This window comes from Melospiza georgiana, chromosome 2, assembly GCF_028018845.1.
Source record: "Melospiza georgiana isolate bMelGeo1 chromosome 2, bMelGeo1.pri, whole genome shotgun sequence".
Taxonomy (NCBI): Eukaryota; Metazoa; Chordata; class Aves; order Passeriformes; family Passerellidae; genus Melospiza; species Melospiza georgiana.
Window position 1 is genome coordinate 19,180,905 of NC_080431.1, and position 23,274 is coordinate 19,204,178.

Below are 23,274 nucleotides of genomic sequence, written 5' to 3' on the forward strand. Positions count from 1 at the left end.
TATGGACCAAGTGTTCAACTATACTTGTCCCAGAAAACTAAGAACCTTCATACAGCGAAGACTAGAACATACAAATATTATTTGGAGGCCAAGTAACTTGCTGTTCCTTTGATTTATCACTCATCCAATTCTATTACAAATGGATAAGATTCTGGGCCGGTGCAGTCAATGGCAAAACTGCCACAAGGGTGGTGTGCTCAGCTCTTGCTGGCTCTTTGGCTACATTCAGTGATCAAACACTGTTTCCTGAATTATATTAACTTTGCACACATTTCTTCTGATTTGACGTAGATCGGCTTTTTCAGTTTCTTTCCACTGGGGAAATCAGAACAAAAGTAGAGGGGACGTTATTTCCAAATTCAGAAGGAGTCCATTAGAAACAAAAGAATAAAAGATAAACAAAAATGACTTTAAAAGCATTATCTGCTATTGTCTTATGAAGAAGTTAAAGCTTTGCCAGTGGATTTTCAAATCTCTGTGGAGATGGAGTCAGAGCCACATCCTCCTGATCTGACGCAAGCAAGTGCTAGTTTTGAAATGTCAGAAGTGTCATTCTGTGAAGTTAAGCCACAATGCTTGAACTGAATCACTCACCATGAATCTAGCAACAGGTTTTACATTGCCACATTACCATAATGTCTGACCATCTGCAGTGCAAAATCAATAGCTAAGTCCCTGGTGGATTTCACAGAATTTCTGGCATTCTTTTTTAGACTCTGTTTTGCAGAGCTGAGATTTTTTTTTATTTGGTGCCTTAAATTTTTCCTGTTTGCTTTTTGGGAGGAGATGGCTGGTAAGAGTTTATGTAGCAGAAGGGACTGCCAGAGCTGTATAAGTTTTATAGCAGAAAGACTTTTTGAGGAGGCTGATGTTGTCCCATTCCCTGTCCCACAAGCAACCTCTCCAGCAGCTGGTGGTATCTCAGCTGATCTTTGCTTTACTTGTTGTGCATAGGAAGCTACGAGGGTCTCAATGGCCTGACTATCCAGGGTCCTGCTCTGATAATAAAATGTGCATGGTATACTGTGTTTTGAGAATGTTACTTTGATACAATCAAAGGCTATGGGTGAATTGGGGAGAAAAAGCAAAAGAGTTCAGAAAACTTAATTTGATTATATTTGCAGCATCCTGGATGTTGATGGACTGAGAGACCCTTTTGACCTTCAAGATCAATCTAGTTTCTACCCTTCAGCATCCAGCTCTTCCCAACCAATCCTCAGTGAGATACCTGCTCCTTACTGGAGCCGGGCATAGAAAAATCCATTACTTCCAGGTTTTTCTGTCTTTGTCTCTGCTGTGCAAGTGCTGATGAATGCACATTCCCTGAAGATCATCTCAATGAGCCTCTGGTTCTTTGGGCTTTGCAGCCAGGAATGATATGGTGCTGCAAAACTTAGCTGCATCCAAGTCCAAAACAGCTCTTGAGTAAGAAGGAGCCCAGGAATAATTCACTTTTTCCCTACTCCACATGCATATGAAGACTAGGCCTTATCCTCTGTACAGCAACATAACAGCCTGGGGACCAAAGCAGAAACATATGGACAAATAATGAGAGAGCTTTAATTCTGACAGTGCATCCATCTCTTCCTCTGGATATATCACAAACAAAAACTACTGAAGTGCCAGTTAAGCAGCACACAATTATTTGCAGATTGTCAGAATTTTGCGTTTCATTTGAAGCAAGAACCATTTTATTAGTTCAGGATTAGATATTTGTAATTATCCAGGCTAGAAGGATGCATTCCTAGGACGTGTTCCATTTTTCTTTTGGAACTCTATACACACTCTACTTCTTGGAAGAAGGACCAGGGAGGGAAAAAGATCTGTACAGTAATTGCTGATAAATTGAGACTTTTTAGAACTTGGTTTCTGTCACTGAAAAGAAGAAGACTAAAAGACCCTGTATATAGCTATCACACATCTTGGAAGAGAAATACTGGGACTGCAAAAATATGAGGAACAGATGATATCAAAGGCTAAAATAGAGAGAGTCTATTAAAATACCTGGTGCTGGTTTATAGCCTGCATAGTTCCAAACTATGAAACTGACGACATCCTCAAACATCAAGGACTTCAATTTACCTCTTATAACAAAGCAAAACTTGAAATTACCATCCTTAAGTAACATTTTTCTTCCTATTGGAGTCCACAAAAACCAGAAAGGCTGGGGACAAGTTCTGGTTTTGTCACTCGGGATTTTGCCGTTTCTTCTCTCGGTGGGCAGCTGTGACAATGTGTCCCCTGAGTTAGGCACATTTGTACTTACAAACATAGGAAAGAATGATCTGTGGGCTGCCACCCATACAGTGGTACGTGACAGGGGCCAAGTGAAGCAGCAGCACCTTCAACTGGCCACCCCCTTTCTGTCTGAGCGTTTACCACCTGCACAGCAGGCATGGCTCGATGGCTCCTGGGCTCACCTCCAAGCCACGGGAGTTTATGGGCTGGCGTGAAGTCTGGCAGTCTGAAGCTGGTTTCACGAAGCATCCAGTTTTGCCAGCTGCAGGAGGGTAATAATTTCCAAGAGAGGGACAGAGCTCACAGCTGAGGGCAGTAACTATCTCAGCTGTCACCATTTATTCCATCACCAAGTCTGAGTGTCAACACCCTCCAAGAGAGACAAAAGTAAAACTGAGTATCCAGGCATTGTGGGGCACAGATTTATTTCATTAAATTCAAATACTTCCCTGTGATGAGTCTTGTCTCTTTAAATTTTCCATACAGAAAAAGCATGTGCTAATATATTGCCAGTTGGAGGGGTATATTTTCTGTGCATGTGTAGATCCAGTTGGTTTCTTTGGGGAATAAAATACAAAGGAAAAAGCCATTGTTCTTGTCTTGCTTTCAATTTTCAAAAACTGCCAGTTCTTATAAGCAGACCAAAACAGATAACAGATGGCACTGGCTAGCAACAAGGAAACCTAAATGCAAATATTTTATGGTATATAAAGAACATCTCTGATGTGGTAGGGTTATGTTTTTTATCATGGTTTCTAACCAGTTGTGAGAAAAATCCATTACTAGCACTTTGTCGTATTTAACTGGATGTGAAAGGTGCAAATGATTCAGCTGGTGACCAAATTATATAATGGTAATAAATTAAAAAAACCAACCAAAAAAACCCCAACCTGATAAAATTAATGGAAAGAGACTCAGTATACTTGCCAATAAAGCCAACAGGAGACCCTGTCATGTCAGCAGATATCCAACCTGCCGGTCAGTTTCTGATTTTCTTGCAAGATCCCCATGTGCACAGGCTACACTGCAAAAGAGAAATAAAGGGTGCTTGTCTGTGAGTGCTTTCCTGGCTCAAGTGATCAGTCAGTGGTCTTCACAGACAACAAAATCAGGCACCAGGCAGGGTGTCTCAGAGAAAGCAGCAGGTCCAGCATATCAGCCTTACAGGTGCCTTGCACCCCTGCTCTCCCAGACCTGGGTATCTTCACAAGGACCAAGGAGCCACAGCTGGGCTGAACTACAGGAGTGTGCCCAGTATAGTGCCGGTCTCCCAGAGCTTGCATAAGCTGTTTCTAATTTAGCTTTGGTGGAAGTCAGACTAAACAAACAAATGGGTACCTCTGCTGCAAATATCTATGCATGGGGAAACACCAGGAGCAACTTTGAGGAGGCAGTGAGTGGTGCCCTTGGGGGTACAGCACATGGGAGAGGCACGTCTACATGTAGATGAGACATCTGCTTGCAGCTTGATGAGTGTACATATTTTCCACTCACTCCTGCCCACAATGTCACCTCTACCTCCACTTTTAAATTGCAGCCTCCACAGCGGGGAAAGGCACCACAGATTTTTTTAAAACTCCACCAACTTCACTTTCCAACCAAGTGTGAAACTCCTTTTATAGCAAATGAGTATCAGATCCAAACCCTAGAATGATCCCTAGTAGGGATCTGAGCAGCTGGGAAGTTGAGGTCTAATGTCTTGGTTCGGTGAGATTACAATTAAATGCCTTTTTTTCCTGCAGAAATGGGTGCTTGCCAAATCTCCGGTGTAACATAGAACACTTGCTTCTTGTGCTGCAGAGCTCAAAGATATCAGACCTTCTATGTACAGCAGCAGACAAATGCACTCAAAATGACAAAGCAATTTCTCATATTTACTCTGTCTCTACCCCCAGTGCCTGTAGAGGCAGATCCATGGCACTGAGCACAGTCTTACCTTGTTGGTAGAAGGATGTGGTTAAATGCTCCCTGAATTTCTTTTACCAGAAAATGAGTCTGTTGATGTGGTGCCAGTCAAACACTGACAGAAATTTGAGAGAGCTGTGAAGCTCACTTGTTCATTGATGCTCCCCTCATAAGTTATATGCCTTAGTAAGTGACTTTGCTGGTAAAATACCTTTTTCCTAGCCCTTTGCCCATTTAACACTGAACTATGCCTATAGAGAGCATCATGAGTTTTCTTCATCATACATATAAAATTCAATTTCTCTTTGAAGTCTTTCTTAATACTCTTGTGTTCAAGTAAAGTTGTCATTGAGTTCACTGAGGTTTGCCCATGCAAGGAGCAAAGGCTCTGTCCCCTTGGGATTGCACAAGCCATTTTCTAGTAATTTGTCTGCTCAGGTGACAGATTTCCTTATTATAGCTCTGAAAACAGGAACTTCACAGTCTTCTAACAGAAATGACTTTATGTATTTTATGAAACTGAGCCAAAGGCACTGCTCTTGTCAGCTGGAGTTGGTGGCTGTTTGGTTGGTCTGGACATGAGAATTATCTACTTCCCCTTCCTCTTTTTTTGTTTTTGTTAATGAAGGCTTTATACCTGACTAAAATACATAGCTGTGTTTTTCCCTTCAGGTCATGTTATCGGAAGCTTTGAGTTGGGGGTGGGAGTAAAAAAGTTCACTTACTAAGTAAGATTAAAGAAATTAAAGGCAAAGGCTCATATTTAATTTTCCCTTGTAGATGTAATTTTTCATGCAGTGACAGCATCAGAACCTTTTCAAGTTTTATAGCTATTTCACATTTGGCAGAAACAACAGGAAACCATCTGTAGCAAAGCAGGACTGTTGTAAGCATAATATTCAGTAATGAAAAAAAAGATTAAAAGAAAACACTGTTATCTTTATGTGATAGCTTTGAAGGGGCAAAGAGCATTTGCTACTAACTTCATAAAAATTTTCTAGATGAGTCAGCCATGGAAAAAAATTATTATTTCAGCAGAAGGAATAAATCCAATAAGAAATTTGACTTTGGGTTTCTTGTTGAGATTTCCATGATGACTGTAAAGATGCTTGTGGTGAGGAAACTTTATGTGCCTGTTTTCTGTAAATCGTAACTTACAATGGTGGAGCTTATAAGCACACACAAAACTTCAAATAGTCACATTGTCCCACAAAAGGCAAGCAAGCTATTCATGCTCTTAAGCTTTAACTCCAGGCCTGAAAGCCTTTTCTAGACCAGGGAAATAAAAATAAATTGTGGAGGTTTAGACAGCTTGTACTGTCCTCTGTTCCCATCTGACAGGATGTGTTCGTTCTTGCTTTACTGTGATTTCTGTGCTAGAAAGGGGACTCCCAGACTGGAAAACTGTATACTCACTGCTTGCAGGTAAAAAATATTTTTGCTGAAACTTTTTTTGTTAATTGAGGTGTCACATCCCAAGGCTGCACTAAATACCTCTGAAGACTATGGTCAGTCCTGTAAAGTTGTTACATTGCAAATATCCTTGTCAGAATGTCCATTTAAGAAAGGGAAAGAACAGTTTTTTCAGGTGTGTTCTAAAATTTAGCCTGGGCTAAACCTGTCTTTAATTTCTTTGTCACTGACCGTGTTTCACATTTTTATAATCAGACCTAGTTCTAAGTTAGCATTTCACCATGCAAAAGTCAAAATGTGTAGGGAACTGCAATATCTTGCTGTTATTAATGTCTTAAATTATAGCTAGACACCCTGTTTTTCCAGTTTTCGAGGCAAGTTATGAAGGCTTTTTTTTTTTTTTAGCGCTGAGCTGATGAGACATTAAAGGTTTCTTTTTCAAATAGTTTGGCTGTTGGGTTGCTCCTTTCACTCACACCTGCCCCTTGACTTAGAAATTGTCTCCGCCTCTTCTGCATCAAACACTGAATTTACATAGGCACAAAGAAAGTGTGGAAGGCCAACAGCTCGCACCGTCATTAAGATGAGAATGCAGGAAGAACAAAGCAGCACAATGGTAAGAGAAATCTAACAATACCCTGCCTCGCTGCGAGTCTGACTAACCAGGGCTTTCCCACAGGAGGGAACGGTGCTGAGGACACCGCAGGATCAGCAGATGCATGCAGGGCTGCTGGCAGTGACTAAGGCAGCAACAGAGAGGGAGTCGAAGTTCTAGACATGAGTCAGGTTTTGAACTTGTTGTGGTTTGTAGCGGCTCGAAAGGCTTTGTATGGCATCACTGCAAGAGTCTGTGACTGCAAACTGATGGGCTTACAGCTGATAGAGCCACTGGCTGCCTTGGAAGGGAGTGCTTGCTTTCAACAAAACACTGTAGTTGAGCTCAACATCCACAGCACAGCCTTGGCATTATTTTAATGCCTTTACAAAAGTGCTCTGGCTTATTAATTCAGTAAGATCTTGCTAATTATGCAAGTCTCCCTGGAGAATTTCAAAGATGCCCATAAGAAGCATCATAAAATTATTTCTTAAAATATATGTGACAAAAATAAGACAAAAGCAGTGGAATGATACATGTGTTTAGCAGCTAAAGTAAAAAAAAATTTCTGTATGCATGCCTTTTTTCTGGAGTTCTAAAATGCAGAAGGAAAGAAAATGTCTGGATTTGTTTTGTTTCTTCAGAACTTTCTGTTCGTGCCATTTTAAAACAGTTTGGCATAAAGATTTGAGTGGGAAGACTTGAGATGCTGCCTCAGTCCTGATGTTGTCAGTGGTTTTGCCATTTATTTTAACAAAATGTTGATGTACTTTTATATGCTGTTGCCTGTGCCTATGTCAGAAATTGATTAAAATTTAAAGGTGCAATTTCTGCACAAGCTGCTGAAACTGTATGAGTTTAATCAAAATGAGTGAAAGACATCTGCTTTTCCCATTGCAAAGCCAAGTGCAAAGACATTGCTAACAGCTCGTTTCCCAGAAATACATGCAGAAGCTGCTCTCTGTAGTATTTTCCCTACCATTACTAATTCTAGATGGATTAATCTAACAAGAGGTGCACACAGACCTTTGCTTATCTTCATAGGTATGTTGACTTTCACAGAACACATGCAAACTCATAAACAATTCTGCTCAACTCTGCAATATTTTTCATCTGGAGTTTTTATGCTTTTTTGTATATATAGATAAAACACTTTTCCTTTATCACAGAAGAGCAATTAGTGCTGGGTGTGTGAAAAGTGCACAGAATAACAGGCACTCTCAGAGTCTTTGATTCAGCAGCACTCTGAAGTGAGAAGCAGACACTTTCTGTTAGATCATCTTCAAGGACTTAATCCCAAGGAGGAACTTGGATGCCTAGCAGACAAGTCACTTCACATGCTAAGTCTGAAACTTAGATACTGAGAAATCTTGCTTGCCTCCTCTTCACTGCAGAGGTGCCTACATACCTCAACGCCCACGTTTGCATCCAGTGAGTTCCTTGCATGCCTGAACGTGTGCTTCTGGACATGCTTTACCTGGCTTGGCCTGTGCTGGGTGAAAAGACCCACATGCCACACTTCAAGTCCTCCCAGTGAGCATGGTCACACTGTTACACGCTCAGGGAGCTCAGGTGGACTCAACGTGTCTCTCAGCCTGTAGAGACTTCAGCTGTTTTACTCACAGCAGTGTCCCCCAGCCCCAGCTCTTCTGCATTCCAAAAGGGGTGTCTGCCTGTCTATTCCTTTTGCCTTTAAAACTGTAAAATTTTCCTAGGCACAAGTGACAATTTGGAGAGCAAAAGGAAAATAATGCTGCCACATGGTGGCTAGGGTGTCCATACACACCTGCCAAAGTGTGTGGAGATGTAGGCTCTGGGTAATAATATATCTAAATTTAGCTCGGAGTAAGAACTGTAGCCCAGTTTCCAAACCCTGACCCAGGTGGTGCCCCAGTCACTAGGTTTGGAAGTCATGTGAGTGAGTGAAAAAGAGACAAAAACTGTCTCATGCAAAACAGAAAAGCTGCAAGAGGAGGGAGCTGGACAAACCCAAGAGAGCCTGCGTAGCCACGCTGCCTGGCCAGGGGCTCTGAACAGCTCCCTCTCTATGGAGCCCACCCGGCCGGCTCCAACCACTCACAGGGAAGACTTACAAAACTGTGTGCAAACAAAGGAGGATGCTGGCAGGTGGAGATGTTTGGCCTTGTGTTGCCCTGTAGATGATGAGGATATTAAGTGCAAAGATATGAAGCAGTAGTAGGAAATGTTCCATAGGCTGGAATTTGGGGTGAGTCTGGAGGACTGTATGGCCAAGCCTTGTCAGGTTTCTAAGCCCTGCCAGGGTCGTGGCCAAGGCATTTTTAAGATTTCTGTTTTGAGGTGTCTCTTCCCAGACTCTAGCTGTAGCGAGGATGCTGCCACCTTCTGTGTCTGCTGTGCAGCACTGAGTCCATTATGGCACTGTTCCTGCTGTGAATCTGGCCTGATCCCCAGTGAAGTAGGAAACTTTCCTGGGAAAAATGCTGGACATTAGTCCAGGCTAGTTAAAGTCAAAGACAGCTAAGAGGCAAATAGCTCCACAAACACTAGCAAGCATGAAGAATGATTTCTGATTTTCAGTGTCTTGTGGCCAGTAGCCAGCTCCAGATGAAGCTCTTCTCACTGGGACATTTGCAAAGACCTTGCATTTGTGCATTTGTCAGTGGCTCACGAGGCACCCTTGTCACATGTTGTAGTGCACCATAAAACCTCTGGGGTGCCCAGGGGAAAGGGGCTGGGGGTGCACATTTAAGCTGTGGAAGTGTGTGGGAAATTGCTTCATGGCCACAATAAGCCCATTTGCTTTGGAATCCACTTAAAGTTTGGGTAAATACACCCAGTTTAAAAAAAACCAAAACCACAAAGTAGCCCTGCTGCAAATATCCAATAACCCCATAGCTTTGGCACTCTCTTGAGATGCAGGTGTTGGAAATTCAGCTCCCTGATCCAAATTAAACAGAGGGAGTATTTGATGTCATCCCATTTTACTCAAAGTGTGTCATACACCTGCACCAATAAATTGATCTGTGGAAACCATATACTCCTCTGAAATGAGCTAACCATACCCTGTAATCAAGCCTTTAGTCCTTATTAAAGTTATAGGAATACATTTTAATCTGTTAAAGAACAATTATTCAGAGTGCAAGCAGAGAACACAGCAGAGGTTTAGGAGAAAGATGTTGCAGGGCAGACTTCAGTGAAGGGGTGATAGGTGGTATCAATGTGGTCATCTTAGGTTTGTATTTCCAGACTTCTGAGTGGCTTTGAAGTTTAAATGTTCTAGCATTTTCTGGAGACTGACATTTGTATTGTAAACTAATTGTTTTTATTTGAGAAACTGCTGACTGAGCTAATATACCTTTCTGTTAGTAGGCATGCTGGCCTCAGCCAGCTGCTGATGCTGCTTTGAGAGCAGGAACAGCACAATTCTATCTTTATGTTTTAAAAATTGAAGTTACTCCCTTTTGGAGAAGTTTGCTTTATTGGGCACATAAATTAGGGGGAACAAATTTGTATCTCTGTATACACCTTTGGGTTCTTTCTACAAGAAGAATACATGTGTGAGAAATAAACAGGACATCAGGGTTTCAGGTGAGGAGCTTTATGTATGTAACAGTCTGGGCAAGAAAAATGTACAGAACTGATTCCATGCAGACAAGCAAACTCAAGAATTGTTTCCTTGAGGCTTTCAACTTACGTCACCATGAGGTGCTAAGAGATGGGGTGGTCTTATGGCAGGGTTTTTGTTAGTTATATTTTTAGGTTTGGGGTTTTTTAACAGATTTGTATATCCAGTATGTCATGTCACGACAACAAAGATGAAAGGGTTTTAATTGGCATATAATTTACGTGGGTTTGGGTCACTTTTAATTACATGTGAATAGTGCAGAAGAAAAGCAACACAGCTTATTAGTAACAAAGGAAAATGCTACCCTTTCTGCTGCACACTTGTGGGCTGAGATTTGATATAATTAAGCTCAATGTAAAAATAACTCATCTATCAATACCACCATTTATCATGAAAGGATGAGCTCCCTGCAATGCATGGTTTGAATTAACTGTCGCTTGCTGTCAAAGTGACTGAGATGCTGTGTACACATTTGGCACTTACACACATACATGAGTTTTTGTAGATGTCTTTTGGAGACTGAGCCAAGAGAGCCAAAAAAACAGACTCTGAACGCAACCTGAGCACACATGTGAACACAAGCACTTGCTATGCACCGAAAGCTTTGTCCTTTAAACAAGTTTCCTGTTTGCCTTTTTTGGAGAAGAATTAGCTTTCGTTGTTCGCTGTCTTAAAGCTCTTCACTTTAACATGCCCTCAGGTCCCTGCAAGGTGACACTTCAGACAAGCTGTAAAAGAAATGTAGCTCTTCAGCTGCTGTTGTGCACTTGATAGTTTTATCTTCTAGAAATTATGTTTCTATAACCCTTTTTTTATTTCAAGCAAATAGTCATGGAAATGAATAATTTTCCACTATGGGGCTTTGCTATAGAATACATTGCTACCACTACAAATATGACTTTTCCACTGCTTACACAGAGCAACACATTTAGTCAGACTAAGCCATCTTCTAAGAGCTGCCCCAGACCAGGGCCTGGGGGACTCCAAGGGACTCTGAATCGGGCAGGCTGTCCTCAGCTCTTGGAGAGAAACAGGTGTGCCAGGAGGCAGGAAGAGGCTCTTCTCACAGACCTCTCAAATCATAAACATGACTGCTGCTGTATTTCAATTTGCAAGATGATCTTGCCATTGCCCACCCCTTTGCAGGCAGAGGCTGATGACACATGGTGCCACATTGCCCTGGTAGCATTGGCACCAAGCAGGTGAGAGTGACTTGCCTGGGGTTTCCAGCACCTTCTTTCTGCGGGGAGTTGAATGGCTCTGGAGAACAGGTACATGAAGGGAGCAGGTAGAACAGAGAGTCAGAGTTGCAGCAAACATGAGGGTTGTAGGAAAAGATGCTTAAATCCTGCTTGGGCTCCCAAAAGTATGAAGAACAGCAGGGACATGAGCGGTGGCTGTGGGAACAGCACAGGGTGCTGGCAGGGGTCAGGGGTACCTGCTGCTTTCCACTGAGGTGCTGCTCGAGCTACAGTGGAGTGGGGAATGGCAGCCAGAGGAGTCACACAGCATTAAAAAGGAGTCATTGGCCCCACAAAGCACGTGTGGTGAGGGAAAAACTGAGGTAATCAGAGGCAAAGGACTGAATGGGGACAAAACCAGCAAATGCATGGAGTACAGGGAGAAAGATTGCATCTCTCTGGGGGTGGAGAAGGAATTGTTGGTGAATCCAGGGCATTTGCTGTCTAATTCATTGCTGGTGCTCTTCTTCTTGAATAACATTATGAACACCAAACTCTGAAGTTCCATTTTCAGAACAGTAAAATCACTAGATCAGAAACACAAAGAGGGGAGAAAGTACAAACAAAATTTCATAGGCTGCAGAAAAACTGTCTTGAGCCTAAAACGTGTCTATGGATCTACCATGTAGCCCTGCACACATATGTACATATAACATACATATATATATATATATAAAACATATAAATAAGTATTCCCATTTTTCATTGGCGCAGAAGAAATTTTAAAAGTTCCAGTGGTTACCAGTCAACAGAAGTTTCCTGGAACCTTTTTAGCATGTTATTGCAGTAAGAGCTGTTCAACATCAGCAACAGATGCACATTGTGTACAAATACAAAATACATTTATACCCTGGCCAAGTAGTTAATCACAAACAATTATTTGAACAATCTCAGTTAATGTACAAGTTTGTCATCCATATTCATATTTGCATCTTCTGATGGTCTTTTATCACTTGGTGAGATACTTCATCAACTTTTCTTGTTTTGGGAGATGCTGAAGATCCTTTTGCGAAGGAAGAATGCAATGATTCTGCGTGTTCGTGGACTTGGCAGTGCTGGGTTAATAGTTGGACTCAATGATCTTACAGTTCTTTTTCATCCTAAATGGTTTTATGATTTTGTGTTTAGGCCAGAAGGCCCTGATAGTGCCTGTAACTGTTTCTTGAAAATTCTGTTATTTTTAATAGGCAGGCAGGAGTGAAGCAGCTGCTTAGAGCCAGGTATTTCTGTTTCCCACTCCTGTGGCTCCCTGTGATGGCAATCTGAGGGCTTTGCTCATGTTTTTGGTTTTGTTTTTTTTCTTTTTTTGGCAAAGCTGTGCACTGTTTATTGCATTTGACTTTAGGTTCAAGCAGCATTCTGTAGCGCTGTCAAGAGCTGAAATGTCAGAATGAAATACTGAATGCTATTTCCTCAGAAGCTTGGTGTCACAAATTATGGAGGCTCCAGGCTAAGTGTCTGCAACATTTCCCGTGATTGCTGCAGCGGAGCCATGCTCCATTTTTAAATACATTGGTCACAGGTTGATGAAACCAATTTCTCTGAGAATCTTTTGCTGTCACCAGGTAGAAGATATCACCCCCCAAGAGAAAAAAAAACCTAAACAAAATTACAAACCGCTCACAGAAAAAGAATCTAAAAAATAATTATAAATGGTAACAGGATACCTGTAGCCAAGCTGAGATTGATGCTGCAGCTTCACATGCAGTTGTGTCAGTTTGGTGCTAGTGTAGATGTTTTTCCTCCCACCCAAGTTGGCAAACCTTGAATGTGTTGTTCAAGCTTTCTTCCTTCCCTCCCTTTTGCTCTATTTTAATTCTGCTGCAAACTTAACCTGCCTTATTCAGATTTGTAATGGCATGAGGCTTATGTGCTAGCTGGGACATGCAAGTACCTGGAGTCCTAGAAATGCTAATAATTTGCATTCTTAATGAAACATAATTTAAAATCCTAAATATAGAAAGTTTTCTATAACTGAAATGGATTAAGCCAGCTCCTTTTTCCCAGATCTCAAACATCCCTGTCAGTCCATGAGTTTTGGAAGAAGCCCTGTAAAGCCCTGAGACAACTGCTTGACAAAGGAGAACCAGAAAACCAAACAAAGATCTTTCTGTTGGGTTAAATCCAGAACATGTTGATGGGTCCTGCCCAACAGCAGGTCAAACCTGTGTAGGAACCTTAGTTTTTTGCTAATCCTTTATTGCTTTCTGATCTCTGGATCCAAGATAGGTATTATGTAATGCTTCAGAAGGGCAGGTTTTTTAAACTTTAAAGTTTTGCATTAACTACCCATGCTGTCATCTTTTCTGCTTTCTTTTCTCTATCAATTTAATTTCAGACTATCTCCTCAAAACCATTTTTGAATGCCCTGGATTAATGGGGCATTATTCCAAATGACATGGTAATTCTTCACCATGGAAAGTGCTTTTTAGCTGGTTCTACACCACAAATTGCATCCTTACACCCCAATTTTTATTGGGCCTTTGAGCAATAGTATGATATAGGCAACAAGTATCTCTGCCAATTGCCAGGTGTTATTCTCTCATTATGACAGAGGTTTTCTGCCTGCATCGCTTCAAAGCCTTCAACAACTAGCTCAGCTCCTGCTAATGCTAGAGTTTCAGCAGCCTGAGCTCCAGGAGGTTCAGCTGTATTTCTCTACATCCTGACACTGTCCTGAGCACACTCTTCTGTCTCTCCTATTGTTTGCTTCACCTAACTCAGCGCCCTATGGCTTTGCCTCCCACCAGACAGATCCAGTGTAAAATTAAGTCCTTACTACCAAGTGTTTTCCTCCAGAGAAATTTAAGAAGCTGGATTAAAGTAGCTAACCACAGCTTACTTAGGGACAGGATCCTAAAATGAAGAAATCAGGCTTGCCTCAGAAAACATGGGAAGGACATGAATTGATGGCAGCAGTCCTTCTCACTGTCTCCCACCAAGTCAAATGGCTCCTTTCAGTCCTTCACAAGCACCGGAGTGGTTACCGCTTCCCTGGCACCGGGGAGGCTCAAGGATCCCGCCCAATGCCTGGTCCCAGAGCCTGGCTGCCAAAGGCAAGGAGAGGCTGGGCCAGAGCACAGGTGCCCACACAGGCAGCCAGAGCCATTTCATCCTTGCGCCCCACGCCGCAGGCTGGCGGCTGTCGTGGCTTCTTCCCCGGTCACACCCTCACACACTCCTTCATGCCCGTCTGCCTTTTCCTCCACCCACTACCTGCATCAGAAATTTGATTTCTGCTCCCCTCCACCCGTTTTTTTTTCACCTCAAAGCGATAGCAATTCCTGGTGCATTTATCTTGGATGATGTGGTTGTTGTAAGATGAGGTACCTGCAGCAGCCAGTCTGCGGTTGATTTGAACGCAGGCGAGTCTCAACAATGAGCTTAAAGGAGGGTGTCAGGTATAAATCTTGTCTTCAAACAGCCAGGGTGCATTCCAGACTTCAGAGACACCTCTTTGTGTGGAAGGTTGGTTGGGTTTTTTTGCCTCCTTTTTTCTTTTTCTTGGACCTGGAAGAGGATGAAAGTGACGGGGTGTGTGCATTCGTTTAGGCTGATAATGAGAGTGGGGCTCACGGGCATAGTAATTTGGCAGCCTCTTCACTTCCTGTAACAGTTTCAAAAAAAAAAAAAAAATCATTCAAGGGCTGCTTAAAGACAAACATTTTTTGTTTAACTACTGATGGCTCATTTTCTGAACACCCATGCAATTAATCTTATTTGTATTAAAGAGGCAGGCTGCTTTTTGTAAGGTTTTCTGAGCTATAATTAATGAAGATCAAAAATGTTACAGAGACATAATATTTAACTTTTCATAGATGCAACTGCACAACATCTGCAGCAATTAGAGAAGGAAAAGAAAAAGGCATTGTTGGGGTTTCTTTCCCTTCAAAGTGTCTTTGTTAAGCCTCTTCAGTATTCTAACTGGGAATGTAATTTTTGGTGAGGAGACTAATCAATACTAAAACCACAGATCTTTTTTTTATATTACATTGATTGTCAAACACATAGTTCAAAAATATTATCAGCTATGTCAGACTTGTGAGAACCAAGCCCATGAAGTTGAGTGAAGAGATACCTGTATTGCACCTTGACGAATCAGATCCAAACAAGAGTTTTTACTGCTTCCATAGTAGTTTTCAAGCAAATGCATGAGTGTGTTAAAACTTCAAAAGGATCATAACAGTTTCATGATTTTACATGTAAAAAATTCTGGATGTTTTGCCACTAGGAATTCTGTAACACAGATTATCTTTTAGCTGGGCTGCTTAACACATAATTAGTTTTTAATCAGTAGTAGCTTATTTATCTCTGGATGATTAAATGAAGAACCCTGGAATGCATCACTTGAAGACATATGACAAGAAACATGCATAGTTCTACCTTGGCACTAGCTGCCTCCCACTTCACCAACCTTTCAGCAACTCTAGCAAAAAGAAAGTCTGGTTTTCACTGGCTTGAAATCAAAATGTGGATGGCTCCAAGTGTGTCACTTGGATTCACAAGGCAACGTCAGCCTTTGCCTTTACAACAGACACACAACATCCTTATGCCAGGGATTGCCTGTTTCATATGCATGTGGCATCCTTCTAGCACTTTGTTAAATAAAAAAAAAAAAAAAAGCTGCAGCTGCATCATTCCTATTACCATCTGAACTCTCCTTACACTGCTAAAGCAAAATTATCTCTGTCATCTCTGTGATCTGCAGTTAAGTTTGATGTCAAACATTGTTTGAGGAACAAGCTATCGTGGTGTGATCCCAAAAACCAAGAGAGGCACCATCTGATGTGTACTAAACCACATTTAGAATGAAAGAAGAATTAATCTTTGTCCTTTCATTGTGGATGCAAGTGTCACATGAAAGGTGACATATGAAGGACTTACAACCCATGGATATCTAATGCACCATAGCTGTACCATGAAAAGTGCTACCCGATGACAAATGCCTCCATTTCCAGGAGCAAAAAACTGCATGTCTAGAAGCCTGGAGGCAACTATGAGCAAGGGTTCTGGGCAGTGCTGAGCACCCTGCTGCTGTGCCCCAGCAGCCTACAGCCCAACTACTCCTTCCCAAGGAGAGAGCAGCCCAGTATCCTTCTGTCTGGGGGTCCTTGTATTTAACCCATGCTTGATGTCTGAAGATAGATAGGTTTGGTTTGAAGAAATGTTTGCAAAATTAAATAATGGAATTGCACATGCTGATTGCATCACATTTATTTCTGTTTACTTTGTGACTCATAAGCTTCCTAATTATATGCAAGCAAAAAAGGCTAAAAATTTCTTGTATTTCAGTGTAAAGTTATCCATCATATACAAGAGACATCTGGTCTCCAAATCTAACCCCTCTCAAGGTTAAAGCCCAAGCAGGGCCAGTGGTTTGAACGAGAGTGATGGGCTTTGTGCAGAGGATGACTGTGGCAGGATGGCTTGGGGTTGTCAGGAGAATTAGCAGCAACATGCTACCTCAGTCGTAGCAAAACCAGGCACAAGAAAATGTCAACAGTTTCAGCATTTTCCTTAATTACAAAATCGTTATACACAAGAAAATACACACTTCCAGGACCAAAATCTGTACATTCTTTGAATGTTATCCAGGTTTTTACATTTTAACTGAGGTGAACCCCTCCCACAACCCCCCCAGTTACTCATCTTTCCAAGCACTCTTTCATCTTTTATCTTTCAGACTGTAAGATCTCTGAGAAAGAGACAGTCTTTATTTGTGTATGTACAGCACCCGCATATTTAGCACTAAGCTCAAATGTTTGCCTACACTGTAAAGTAGTTGCCAAACTGTGTGGTTTAAGAGTGTGTCAAGGGTATTAATTTCTAACAATTAAGAAGGGAATGAGAAACAGTGTGAACAAGCTGAAGTTTTTGTTCAAAACAAAGTGATAGAACGTGGAACTCCCTGAAGATTTCAATCAGAGAACCCCAAATGCAGCATTGGTCAGTAGGCAGCTGAGGTTGTCTGTGCAACAACATTTCTGCACCTCTGCTTCTTTCTACCTCATGCTATGTGTATGCCAATCACAGCCATCTTCATGAAAAGGTTTTGATAAGGATGTTCTCAGGAGGAATTGGAGAGCTCTGGGAAGCTACAGTCACTGTACTCACACTTAACAGGCTCCGTTTGTTCAGGAAAAGGTGGTGTTTGGGGATTTTTCTTTACCTGTTCTGCCTGTCCCCTTTCATCCAGAAGATCTACTGTGTGAGGCCCCAGATTTTTGATCCTGCCCTCAAAACGCAGGCCTGCTTCAAAGTCAGAGGAACAGCACCTTTGATGGCTTTTACTTTTATACCACACAGCCCCTACACATATATGTTCTGTTTATAGGTAAAAACACAGCTGGTTTGACTCTGTATGGCAATTTTCACATGACATGATTATTTTTTCTGGTGACTTGCAAGAGTATGAAGTAAGTAGAAAAATAGTATTTTCACTCTCAGATCATGTAGAAATAATTAATTGCATGGCCACCAGCCACTGGAGGTTTGTATCTGCCTTCTTTCCCCGAAAGAAAACAGGTTACCATAATAACCTGACATCAGAAAATCACCCTGCATCTTTCTTTTATGTGGTCTCAAAGATGAGATCTTTTAGTGTTGTTTTGTTCTGCCTGTGATTTTAAATGAGTATGAGATCCTCTGAAGAGCTGCATTCATTTGCCTGCCTACGTGTGGCTACTGCCTTTAAGCTGTGCTGTGTAAGATGTCCATGTGAGCTTGGCAGGTCTGACATAGGACCTTGAGGGGGCCCACTCACTGCCTTTTGAAGTGGCACATTGGGGTCAGGCAGAAGTCCACAGGACATCTCAGGTGCCACCACCCCCCTGTATGTGGGCAGCTGTGTTGAGCCTTGTTGAGGCCAGCAACAAGAAGAATTGCTTAGTTAACAGATCCAGAAAGCTCCTGATCCAGTGCCCGGACTCTAGACAACTTCCTTTTCCCCAAGAATATCATACATTTCTTCTTCCTTGCTTTCATGGGTGTTCCCAGCTACCCAGGTAAATACAACTTTTACATTTGCCACTGCATATAGTGGATTACTACATTGAATGTCAATATGATCACTTTGCAGCATCCTAGTAGGGTTTCAAAATTATGTAGGTAATTTATTATCACAAATATGAACTGATTATTAATGCCTAGCAAACTTCTATGAAAATCACAGAACAGAATATAAAAAATTGGCTACAATATAAGATCAAAGTAGGGGGTTCTTGAGTGTGTGACCCAATAACATCCAATGTCCAAAAAGTAAGATCACTCTATTTTAAAAATATATAAATTTTCTATGCCCTGTGAAAATTACCCCATGTTTCCAAAGATGCCTGGAAGATGATCAGGCTTTGACATTACTGAATGAGTAATATGAGGTATACTTCAACATATAAAATTGCTAGATAAAGAAATGGCACCTATCTGGTAATATAAACTGCTTTTTTTCAAGCCTGAAAAAAACCAGTTTATATTACACCTATTGCAGTGTCTAGATATTTACACCAGCTCCTTGTTCAAACCTTCAGCTTAGTGTTATCATCTGGAATTTCAGAAAAACAAGACCTGTCTTTAAGTCAAACCTCACTTCTCTGTGGACCCATTTCTTTATTAAAGACATATGACAAAGTGAAGTTCAAGTGTATCTACATATGAGGCAGGTCATGGATTTGTTTCTCACAGTGGCAGTAGGCTAGTGAGGATCAATGTACAATATTGTTTGTGAGGAGTAATCACATTTAAAAATCTAGCAGAGAACTACCTCTCTTGCATTCTTTCATGCTCTGAATCCTATATTTTTGGTATTTTAAAGGAACCATCTTTGTGCCCATTGCACTGAATTCATGAAAAGCAAATTTGAGTGTGTGATGGCATTGATCTGTAGTAAAGAAGTGCTTATAAAAAACATTGTTTGCTTTACTTTGCACACAGTGCTAGAAGGTAATAACACAAGAGCTGCCATGAAACAGTGTTCCCAGGGCAGCTGAGCCTTGGAGAGCCCATCTTCTTGGCAATCCCAATAGAAGTCAGTGTGGAGCTTTCACAATAGGAATTTAATGTCTTTTTTAAACACAGGCTTAGGACAGCTGGCAGTTCAGAGGAAGCTTTGTGAGGGGTGAAGTCTGGCACATCTGGGGACTGTCTGTATGTTGGTCTCAGTGCCTGAAATGTGTCAAGATGAGGACCAGTCTCCTCAGCCCTGTGTCCATCACCAGAGTTCTCCAGGCCACTTTTGCAGAGGCGTTTGTGTTAATGTTAATAAAGATTACATGTAGAAAGGAGTTTTTCAGCCAGTTATTTCTTCACAGGCACACACTCAAAACCTGTTAACACTGTTTCTAAGTAATTGAAACAATTTATAAATTCAGTTCTAATTCAGAAAGGGTTTTAGACAGTATTACTGGGAAACGGCTTTGGAAAATACAAAGCAATTCAAATGTAGGAGTTGCTATGTGAAACAGTTTGCATGTTTATAGTATTTTACCTGATAAAAATGCTTATTTATTTTAAGGGGAGCAAAAATCTCTCCCACAACCATGGGGAAATCCTTTTGGCCAGGCCTTCTTTGTATGCACCGTTTCATCCAGTCTGAGCTCAGTGCTCAATCTGGCCAGTAAAATACCCTGGAAGTATGTCCTTATGCCCTCCAGTCATGCTAGGAAAGCATCTGCTGCCTGGAGGCACAGACTGCTAGACCTGTAGCAGCCCCACCAAGCCAACTCCATCTCCAAAGCAGCCATGTTTGCTCCAAAGGCCGAGGAAAGGAGTACTTGGCTTAGTGGCTTTTCATCCTTCCTAACCAGACAGCTGCTGTCTTTGCTCACCCCAAAGCAAAAAGAAGGTGGGGGAGCAGCTCAAATAGCAGCACCATGGCTTTAGAACCTAGATTGTAGCAATCCTGGTGTTCACTGTGTGAGCCAAGTACCTCAGACACGTGAGAGCACTGAGGTGCCCACAGAGTGTCCCTGCTGAAGAGCCTGGCAAAGGGGCACCAGGGAGGGTCTCCCTGAGGTGCCTTTGTTGAGAAGGAGGGTGAACTCCAGAGCATTCCCTACCTGCTCTCTGGCATGTCTGTGTAGGGTGCTTGGGGGGAAAATACGGGCTTTCTCAGGATCACTGCTCAATGCCATAATGGATGGCTAATTATAGGTTTTACAGTGAAAGAAGCAGCCCCACAGAGATCTTAAGCTACTAGATTTTCAGTAGAGACGTTATTTCTGGGATATTATTCCCACAGGCCAAAGTACAATTACAGTGTTGGTTTATGTTTCCTTGCAAAAAAAAAAAAAAAAAAAAAAAAAAAAAAAAAAAAAAAAAAAAAAAGTTAAATGAGCAAAGCGTACAGTTTTAAATTAATCTTCTTATCAAAGACTCACTTAGACAGAGTTACACCTTTTGCTTCCTCCTTGTAATGTCAGTGATATCTGGGAAAGTCTCTGGTTGAATCTTTGCACAGCACAGGGTAAAGGGCCTGAGCAGGTACTGGGTGGCAGGCTTGGTCCTGCCAGGTTGGATACTTTCTTTGAAATCATCAGGAAACCTGATCCTCTATAGTAAATGAACAGAGAAAGAAGCCTTTTGCTATGCAGTACTCCTCCAAAACAGCAAAGAGAAATTAATGTTGTTCCCTCTATACATAGAAGAACAAGTTCTTGAAGGAAGTCGGGGGCTTATTTCATTCATATTGGGAGCCTTGAAATATTGTTATTTGCACCTGACTGCTCTAAGGGGAGATAATTGCAGTACAACTCTTTGCATGCATCCTAATAATTGCCTAGAAATATTTTCCCATAAGTTGTCCATAACTAGCCTCTCCCTGAAAGATAAATCATGTGAGGAAAAGATTGAGAAAAATTAGCTCTGATTTCCAAGAAGTGAGAAACCATTTTGCCCTCACTAAAGTGTCACTTCCTTGGGCAAAGTGACAGAAAGACAGATGCAGTTTGAAAGCTTTGAGCTATTATGGAAGTGGTCTTTGTTAGGACACATATTTCTGACTTGAAAATAAAAATGGGCAGAGTTTGGCAGAGTTAGGAGTGGTTTTCAAGCTGTTTCTTGGGAAAAGGCAGTGGAAGAGAGAAAAAAAAACTATCAGAACTGGGGACTGTGCATGTCTGTCTGGGATAAATTCAAAGCCAGAGCACTGTTTTGAGGGTCCTTTGAGTTCATTCAGGATGTCATTGAAGTGCAGAAGCCCAAGGTTCATATGTCTCCAACACTTTGTGTTGTACTACTGAGAAACAGCATGCAGCATGATGGTGAGAAGTCATTAAAAATAAGGAAGATAATATATAGGACCATATTTTTCTCTCTTATTCATATAACTTCTATCCCAAAATAGTGGAAGGATTTTATAAAGGATGTACAAATTATATGTAATGGTTTTTCACAGCAGCATGCCACTGCCTTTTAAACACAGCACTGTGCTGTGCCCGGAAATACTTTCCATTTCCATGTAGGGTGTGTGTGTTTGGAGCATGTGACTGGAGGGGTAATGTTTTAGGTATAACAAAAATGGGCTCTGGACTGTGCCTCATAGGGGAAGCTCAGAGATTTCATCTAGAAAGAGCAGTGGGACTTCGGTTGCTTGGCCACACTGCAGGGAGTGGGGTGGTCCTTTGTGGGCCTGCATTCCCGAGACTTGAGCTTGATAACATTCCCTTTCTCAAGCACCAAGCATGGTTTAAATAGGATGTCTATTTTCTGATCTTAAACAGCACTGTCAGCAGCTTGATACTTCAAAGACCGTGCTAGGCTGCTGGCTGAGTGCCAGTCCTCTGAAGGAAGGGTGCCCACATTACTTGGCACAGCAGCTGGTGTTTCTCTTTGTCTTGTCTCCAGTCACCAGTGCCAAACCTGCCCCTTTGGTAAAGCCCAGCATCTCATCTAAGGCCGTGCCCACTAACCACAGGCCACATAAACAATAGCCTTTGCAAACATGATTAATTGTCTCTGAGATGTACAGCAGCCTGGGGAGTAGCTCAATCTCTAGCAGAGAAAACCTGTTCCCTGAGATGCAGGTATATGGGAACAAGCAAGAGTGGAGGTGGGCACTTTAATTACAAACCCAGGTAGTCTGTAGCAGAAGCATCCCAACCTCCAGTTCTCTGAACACATTTAAAGGATGAAAGTGAGTGATTCATGTGTAAAAGAGGCACTAGTCATCACTGAATATCCCAGTCTTAGAGAAAGGTGAGTATTGTTTTTAAAGCCTGTTGCTTTCCCATGATGTCAATTTGTGTGACAGGATGCTAGCTGTATTGTCCAAATGCTCTGTCAAACTCATCACAGTGACAAGGAAATACTGTTCTTCCCGCTGAAATTCCTTGAATACCTGGTGCCAGCAGTTCAGCTGATAATGCAGAGAGGGATGAAAGCAGACGGCCTTGTTTAGAAGAAGTGACTTTTCAAATGGGCTTTGACAGGCTCCCTTCATCTCTCTGTAACATGTCATTTCAGTGCAAGCAACAGGCTACAAATAAACCCTTTGGTACAGCAAAGGCTATGGCACTTCTCATATGTTCTGTAACTGAACTGTTACTTAATTGTTAATGTGCTAGTGATTATTCCATTACTTGGAATATATAGAGTGTTGTATTTCAGTCTCTGAGCTCAGATTTGGCTATTTTCAAGATACTTTTCAGGTTTCTGATCAAAATGCTAAGTACAGGTTTATGTTAGAGTAGGTCTCTGGTGCTTATAGTGGTATTGTTTTGATAGAGAAATTATAAGACTACTTCCTTTGAGTGCATTGAACACCCACCAGTTTTATCTACATGATTCTCTTTTATTAACTCTGTCAACTGCCATACAGAATGTGCTCTTTGTGTCTCACGGCTCAAATCCAGATGCCTCCAGCATCACTGAGAACTTCACTGCAGACTTTAGGGGGTTTCACGTGCACAGCTGTGCCTGATGCTTCACCTCAGGGAGGAAGTAGTCTTGTTCATCCCCAGCTGCCAGGATGTACTTTTCAAACAGGGTTGTTCAGACAACCCACGTCCTCTCAAGTGTCTCAGCCCCTCCTAGTCTAGGAACAGTGGTGTCTATCCCTCCCAGGCTGGAGTCAGGCACCTCAGCATACACCCTGCCTCAGCAGATGGAAGTGAGTGCCAGCACACAGGGAGCATGGGACTGTTCACAGAGACACAGCTGTGTCCCTCTGTGCCTTCCAGGGTAAAAAATGCTGGACATTGCAGGCTTTAAATCCCTAATACAAGAGAAAAATTTCTAAAGGACAGGGGGAAAAAGCCTACCTAGAAAACAAGGCTGGGCTG